The 8,154-nt window shown below is 44.5% G+C and overlaps 1 long non-coding RNA gene across 13 annotated transcripts in view; it reads left to right on the forward strand.

Annotated features, from left to right (window-relative positions):
* The window catches only part of LOC111751047 (uncharacterized), a 70,807-nt gene extending 68,825 nt beyond the window's left edge, over positions 1–1,982 (forward strand). For 11 of the 13 annotated variants that reach the window (XR_010322149.1, XR_010322159.1, XR_010322147.1 and 8 more), the window contains 2 exons: positions 565–782; positions 1,950–1,982. This is a non-coding gene — a long non-coding RNA (uncharacterized LOC111751047). Of the gene's footprint in view, positions 1–561; positions 825–1,949 lie in introns of all 13 variants that reach the window. The other 2 variants (XR_010322156.1, XR_010322150.1) reach the window with 2 other exon arrangements.
* The last annotated feature ends 6,172 nt before the right edge of the window (positions 1,983–8,154 follow it).

Raw genomic sequence — 8,154 nt, forward strand, 5'->3', positions numbered from 1 at the left:
TCCAAAAAAATCAGCATTGAAAACCCTACGGAGTACAGTTCTACTCAGACACAGGCAGTTGCCATGAGGCGGAGTCCACTTGACAGCAACTAGTTATAGAGACAAGGGCAAACTGCCTGGCCCAGGCTGGCCCCCAGGGGGGATTCTGAAACCTGAGACCAGGGGTGATTATCTAATAGGCCAGGTAAGCCCAACGCTTACCTTGCTTACCTGATCATCTGTAGTAAATAATTCACATACTTCCACCAGATCAAAGACCTTGCTTCTAGGTATAGCGGGCATCTGTCTCTCTCCCAAGCCCACAGCACCTTCCTAGAGAATCAAAGCCTCTACTCTATCCCCTATAAATAAGGATGATACCAGGTGCTAGGGCTGGGGGGCAACAGCATGTTTATCTTGACCCAACAGCATTATTTAGTCCAAAAAAGATCTAAGATCTTCCAGAAATGTGAAGAGTACAGGTTTCCTCTTTTTTTTTTAATTGTAGTTCTGTGGTTGAATCAAGTTACTATCTACCTCCTAGGTTCTGGAAGCATACAAATCAGTTGTTCTTTTTGCCAGCAGATGTGTGGACTCTCTACCACGCCCCCAGACACCAGGCAAAGTGCTACGGGGGACACAGAGAGGAATAAGATGTGACCCCTGCTCTCCAGGATCTTGCGGCGTGGATAAAGGGACCGGCCACATACACAAAAAGATAACTGATGAGCGGCAGCCTATTGCAGAAGAGTGATACAGAACTGCGGGCTGCTGAAGTTCAGAGGAGGAGACAGATGATGGGGGTGAGGCGGCTGCTCCTCAGGCACCTAGAAAAGACTGTAAGGGTGAGGACAGAAGAGTTCATGGAAAACAGGGAGCCTGTGATACATGCTGTGTATTAAAAGATGGTATAAAATACCCAGGCATGGTGGTGCACGTGTGTCATTTTAACAACCCAGCATCCACTTCCCTTTTTTCTGTTAATAAAAACCAAACCACTTGCCATGGATTCTGACTCATGGAGACCCCATGTGTTACCTAGTAGAAATGCTTTCCATAGAAATTTCATGGCTGTGACCTTTCAGAAGCAGATTGTAGGCCTTTCTTCTGAGGCATCTCTGGGTGGTTTCAAACTGCCAACCTTTTGGTTACTTGTCAAATGCTTAACCATTTTGCGCTGCCCAGAGGCTCTTTTTTCTGTTAACAAACCAAACCAAACCCACTGCTGTTAAGTCAGTTCCAACTCATAGTGACCCTATAAGGCAGAGTAGAACCGCACCCTAGGGTTTCCAAGGCTGTAATCTTTACGGGATCAGACTGCTACGTCTTTCTCCTGTGGAGTGGCTGGTGGGTTTGAACCATTGACTTTTCAGTTAGCAGTCCAGTTATTAACCACTGTACCACCAGGGCTCCTTTTTCTGTTTATGGTATCCTAATATCTTTGGGGAAAGCACTCCTCTCCCACTGTCAGTCCCTGGAGTGAGCTGGGGCCCTTCCCTGTCTAGCCCCCTACCTTTCATCCTTACTGCCTCCGAGTTCCGGGAGTAATCGTGTAATCAAGCCTAGCCAAGCTCCCGAGCCATAGGCACCCTCCTGGCCACATGACCAACCATGAAAGCTGGCTAAAACTTGAGAGGATGAGACGTAGAGGACACCATTTAGAGACTGAGAATGAAGTCAGTACAGCAGAAGGAAAGTTTAGAGACAAACTAGTGTCCCCCCTTATCCACAGGGATATGTTCCAAGACCCCCACGGATGCCTGAAGCCAAGGATAGTACCAAACACTATGTATACTATGTTTTGTCCTATACATACATACATACCTATGATAAAGCTTAAGTTATAAATTAGGCATAGTAAGAGATTAATAACAATACCTAATAATAAAATAGGACAATTATAACAGTGTACTGTAATAAAAGTTATATGAATGCAGTCACACTACTCATTTAACATTTTCATACCACAGGTAACTGAAACCATGGAAAGCGAAACCACGGATAAGCAGGAACTACTGTAATGCTCTATTGAGCCCCTGAAGCCAGCCATACCTGAAGTAGTCCTACTCCTGGACTTCTCGGTAACATGAGCCAGTAAAATTTCCTCTTCACATGAGTAAGAATGTTGGACTCTGTCTTTTATAAGAGCCTTGGTAGTGCAGTAGTTAAGCTTTCAGCTGCTAACCAAAAGGTCGGCGGTTGGAACCCACCAGCCGCTCCACGGGAGTAAGATGCAGCAGTCTGCTTACATGAAGAGTACAGCCTCGGAAACCCTATGGGGCAGTTGCTGTCTGTCCTGTAGGGTCGCTATGAGTAGGAATTGACTTGACGGCACTGGGTTTGGGTCTTTTACAACAGAGAGATGTGATCTTATTCGCTAACATCCCCATAAGCTGCAAGTCAAGGCTTACCCTGTTTTATTGTCCAGGTCACTGTGAGCCAGAGATCTGAACTCCCTCTCAGGGTACACAGCATTGACTAAGCCAGGACCAGGGCTGAGACTCATGATGACTCATCTGAAGTGCTCCTCCATGACTCCTTGCTTTCTTGATGAACAAGCTTGGTAGGATGGCCCTGTTTATGGTGCCTCTGTGGGCCAGTACTGCGAGTGCCAGGATAACGGGGTGTCCTGGTCAGGTACCAGAGTCCCTGTGTGGTGCAAACAGTTAATGCGCTCAACTCTTACCCAAAATGTTGGAAGTTTGAGCCCACCCAGCAACACCTTGAAAGAAAGGCCTGGCAATCCACTTTAGATAAATCAGCTATTGAAAACCCTGTGGAGCACCATTCTACTCTGACACACATTGGATCACCACAAGCCAGAGTTGACTCGATGGCAGCTGGTACTGACTGATGAGATACAAAGAGTACCTCCAAGGCACAGCCCAGGACCCATACGGCAGATGAGCCACCCCCTCTTCAAAGTGGTGTGACAAGTGATGGTTTCTGTGACCCCTTAATGCTAATCAAAAGGCTTTAGCCTGACCAGCAAAAACGATTAGCCCATCTATGCCATTTGTACAGATTATCATTATCACACCAAAAAACAGCTACCTGCCACTGCCTGTCACCAAGTTCTACCAAATTTTTAAGTCCATCTTTTGGATCATTGTGTTTTCTGCCCATTTCTGAGAAAACCACACTCACTCAAGTTTTATTTCTCTACTAATCTGTGAATTGAATCAACAAAAATGTATTGTGTGCTTACTCCAGGCAAAGCACTGTAATAGCTGCTTGGGAACACAAAAAGGAATGGTTCAACATTTGTGTATTCGACAAACGTGTCCATTGTCCCAGGCGGGAGCCAAGCAGACGCCGGGTGGATGCGGCAGTGAGTAGCATAGCACAGCCTGTTGTCCTCCTGGCGTAGGAATAAGATGTGGCAGTGGATTGTAATTTCCTTTTGATCACTCAGCCTCCCCTAATGTTAGCATCTGATTTCTTTTTGGAGGATGACCTCTCAGCTTGGCATTGTTGGTCGGACTGTAAATCAGGGGCCGTGCTGGGCTACTAACCAAAAGTTTGGAGTCCAAGTCTGTTTGGTTTGCGTGCCACAAGGGGTACCTAGGAAGTAAAGCCGAGCGATCTGCTTCTGAAAATCATAGCCTTCAAAACCCTATGGAGCAGTTCTCCTCTGCACACATGGGGTCGCCATGAGTCAGAATCACTCGACTGCAACCTAACAGCAAACAACAACGCACTCGTCATCAATACCAATATCAAGACTTGTAGAACATTTGTTTGTGCCAGTCATTATCATTGGCTTACTCCTGCAGTACCGACCAATGTCTGTGTACAAATACTTAAGTTTCCTCATATTCAGATCAGGAAGCTGGCGCAAGCAAGAAAGACTCGCCAGTGGCCACATGGCTAGTAAGTGGCAGAGCCGGGGTTCGAGCTCAGGTTGCTTGGCTCCAGAGATCTGTTCTTAACCACCAATCTACACTGTCTTGCAAATTCAGCAAGCTTGTGTTGCCTGGAAAAGGTGGTGGCGTAGTGGTTAAGAGCTACAGCTGTTAACCAAAAGGTCAGCAGTTCTAATCCACCAGGCGCTTCTTAGAAACCCTATGAGACAGTTCTGCTCTGTCCTGTAGGGTCGCTATGAGTTGGAATCGGCTCGATGGCAATGAAAGTTTTTTTGTGTTGCCTAGGAGTGCACATGAACCAACCTGGTTAATTGATTTCTGTCTCCCAGAAATAAGGATGGTGAGGACTGGAACACAAGGACAGACAGCACTGTTGGAGTGGATTTTTTCCATTGCTAATGTCCTGATGATATTTTTGCATATCTCCCATTTGCCTGCAATCCTGTAGCTTCCCTGGTTTTTCGCCTTTGCAGCCTGAATGTTTAATTATTCATCGTTTTCTGCTGTTGTTGTTAGTTGCCATTGAGTAAACTGCAACTTGTGTATAAGGTCCTGTGTAAACATTGGACAATCTTGTGCCATCTTCACGATCACAGGTATGTTTGCATCTCCCAGCATTCTATCGGAAAATGTACCTTTGTGATCCATAAGGTTTTCAGAAGTAGATTATAGGCCTTCCTTCCTACTCTGTCTTAGCCTGGAAGCTCCGTTGAAACTTGTCCATCATGGGTGGCCCTGCTGATATTTGAAATACTGGTGGCATAGCTCCTAGCATAATGGCAACACGCAAGCCACCACAGTACAACGAACTGACAAAATTACATTCTGCGGGCCACCCCGTATTATTCCAGTAACACCCCTGTGTGCTTAAGTTAGTCCAAGTCTGTTTGGGTTGCATGCCACAAGGGGTCCTAGTGGATATAGAAATGAACACAATTACCTCCAACACAAGGCATACACGAAGGGCTTGGGGCTTCATAGCAGTGCTAATGTTTGTGAAGCCAAAGGAGGTTTGAGGCTAGGAGAAGGTGTTTGTGTAAAGGGAGAGAGAGCTCGAGGAATGTAGGGAGACAGGATGCAAGTCAAATATGTCGGGAGTCCTGGGGTGCATATTTTCATCTCAATCACTGAAAAACAAAAAATTGGTTTGGACTCCTATCTGGCACTTTCTCCTTCTTCCCTTGAATGTGAAGATTGAGTGCCTGTGGGGAGCAGACCACCAGTGGTGTCTTGCACAGGATTCAGACAGACATCAAAGTTAATCCACTCTCTGATCTAAGCAAAATGGTGATGAGGGTTTCCTGGGACAGCAGCTCCACTAATTGTGGCACTGCAGCCCAGCTGATGTAATTTTAGGATATTGTAGATTCCCAAGAAGTGTCGTTACTATCTGCAGAAAAATAGTCAGACTGGAAGCTAAGGGGATGGAACAGGGTGGGATTTAATGCAGGATTATCTGGACCTGTACTTTTCTATTTTTTTTTTTAATTGTGGTAAATAGATATGTAACAAAACATTTGCTATTTCAGTGTTCTTAACATGTAAAATTCAGTAACATTAATTATGTTTATCGTGTTGCTCAACCATCTCCACTGTTCTTTTCCCAATTTTTCCATCACCCCTAACAGAAGCTCATGTCCTCTGTTTCCCTGCCCTCTTCCCACCAGCCCTTAATACCCACTATTAAACTTTGGTCTCTATACACTTACCCGTTCTAGATACATAAGTGGAACCATATGATATTGGTCCTCTTGTGACTGACTTAGTTCACTCAGCATATTTTCAAGTTTCATTCATGTTGTAGCATGTATGTGGACTTTATTTCTCTTTATGGCTGAGTAATATTCCATTCTGGTTATGCAAACAGAGTGCTCCTTGAAAATAAAGATGACGAGACTGCATCTCACATAGTTTGGACATGTTGTCAGGAGGAATCAGTCCCTGGAGAAGGACATCATGCTTGGTAAAGTAGAGGGTCAGTGAAAAAGAGGAAGACCCTCAATGAGATGGATTGACACAGTGGCTGCAACAATGGGCTCAAGCATAGCAACGATTGTGAGGATGGCTCAGAACTGGGCAGTGTTTTGTTCTATTGTGCCTAGGGTTGCTATGAGTTGGACCCAACTCAAAGACACCTAACAACAACAATATTCCATTAAAAAAAGAAAATGATGTCCTTTTCTAGTGATTAGTTTTTCCTGATGATATGTCCAAAGACTGATCTGTTCATTCTTCTGGAAATTCATGGTATGTTCAGTATTCTTCATCGCCACCACAATTCGAATGTATCAGTTCTTTTTCTGTCTTCCTTTTTCATTGTCCAGCTTTTGCATGCATAGGAGGTGATTGAAAATACCATGGCTTAGTCATCGCTAGAAAAAAACATTATGTTTAGTAAAGTAGAGGGTCAGCAAAAACCAAGGAAACCTCCAATGAGATGGATTGACACAATAGTGGCAACAATGGATTCAAACATACCAATGATCACAAAGGTAGCACAAGACCTGGCAACATTTTGTGCTGTTATACACAAGGTCGCCATGATTTGGAGCCAACTCCACAGCAACTAAGAGAACTACAACAACAATATTCCATTGTATGTATATACCACATTTTGTTTATCCATTCGTCTGTTGGTGGACATTTAGGCTGTTCCCACCTTTTAGCTATTGTGAATAGTGCTGCAGTGAACAATGGTGTACAAGTATCTGTGTTCCTCCTTTCAGTTTGAACCTGTACGTTTGAGAATAAGAGAGTGAGTAGGGGAAATGCTTCCCTGTTTATATGGGGTCCTGTGACTTTCTGGGAAACCTTGGTGGCATAGTTGTTAAGAGCTATGGCTGCTAACCAAAAGGTCAGCAGTTCGAATATACCAGGCACTCCTTGGAAACACTATGGGGCAGTTCTACTCTGTCCTGTAGGGTTACTATGAGTCAGAATAGACTCAACAGCAGCAAGTGACTCTCTGAGTCTCCACCCATCTGTGTAAATATTTTTGATTTACATAGTTTTTCAAGTGTTTCTTCTTTCATCTGCCCTTTACATGTGAGAGAATTCCCCAGATGTCCATCTTATCTTATCTTCTGTCACACTACACACTTCACAGTTTTGACTAATATCTTTATGACTGCCAGGGCTAGGTGTCTCTATCCAGCCTCTCTGCTGAACTCCAACCTCACATGCTTGGTCAATATCTTCAGGTTTAAGACTCATGTCTTAGTCAGCGTTCTCTAGAGAAACAGAACCAGTGATACATATATATATATATATAGAGAGAGAGATTTATTTCAGTGAATTGGCTCATGCAATTTTGGGGGCTAACAAGTCCAGAATCCACTGGTTAGGCAGCAGGCTGGAGATCTCTGCTGGCTTGCATCCCTAAATCTGTAGATCAGGTGACAAGAAGAGCGCAGAGCTGAAAGAGAGAAAGAGCTCTGCCAAAATATCTGTAGTCTGAAGGCAGACCACACTTTAAAGAACTCTCCTTTCAACAGACTGATTACGTTAGATTACATTACATTATGGAAAGTGACTACATTGCATTGCATTAGATTACATTATAGAACACAACTAGTCTAATGTTTGGCAGAACCACCAGGAACCATAGCTTAGCCAACCTGATACATAAAATTAACCAGCACAACCCACTTGCTCCTGTTTGCTTCTCTCCATTCTCACTGCCACATCCTTGGTTTGAGGCTTCAGCAGCTCTCCCTGGCTGTGGTTTCCTGATAGGTCTCCCATTTTCCATTCTCTTCCTTCACTAAACTGTCTCAATCAAAAGATAGCCAAGGTAGCCTGAGACCAGAAGAACTAGATGTTGCCCGGCTGCAGTCGATGACTGCTGTGACAGGGAACGCAACAGAGAACCCGTGAGGGAGCAGGAGAGCAGTGGGATGCAGACCCCAAATTCTCATTAAAAGACCAGACTTAATGGTCTGACTGAGACTAGAAGGATCCCGGTGTTCATGGTCCCCAGACCTTCTGTTAGCCCAAGACAGGAACCATTCCCAAAGCCAACTCTTCAGACAGAGATTGTACTGGACAATGGTACAGAAAATGATGCTGGTGAAGAATGAGCTTCTTGGATCAAGTAGACACGTGAGACTATGTTGGCATCTCCTATCTGGAGGGGAGATGAGAGGGCAGAGGGGGTCAGAAGCTAGCTGAATAAACATGAAAAGAGAGAGTGGAGGGAAGGAATGTGCCATCTCATTAGGGGGAGAGCAATTAGGAGTATATAGCAAGGCATATATAAATTTTTGTGTGAGAGACTGACTTGATTTGTAATCTTTCACTTAAAGCACAA

Source organism: Loxodonta africana, chromosome 5 (assembly GCF_030014295.1).
Source record: "Loxodonta africana isolate mLoxAfr1 chromosome 5, mLoxAfr1.hap2, whole genome shotgun sequence".
NCBI lineage: Eukaryota > Metazoa > Chordata > Mammalia > Proboscidea > Elephantidae > Loxodonta > Loxodonta africana.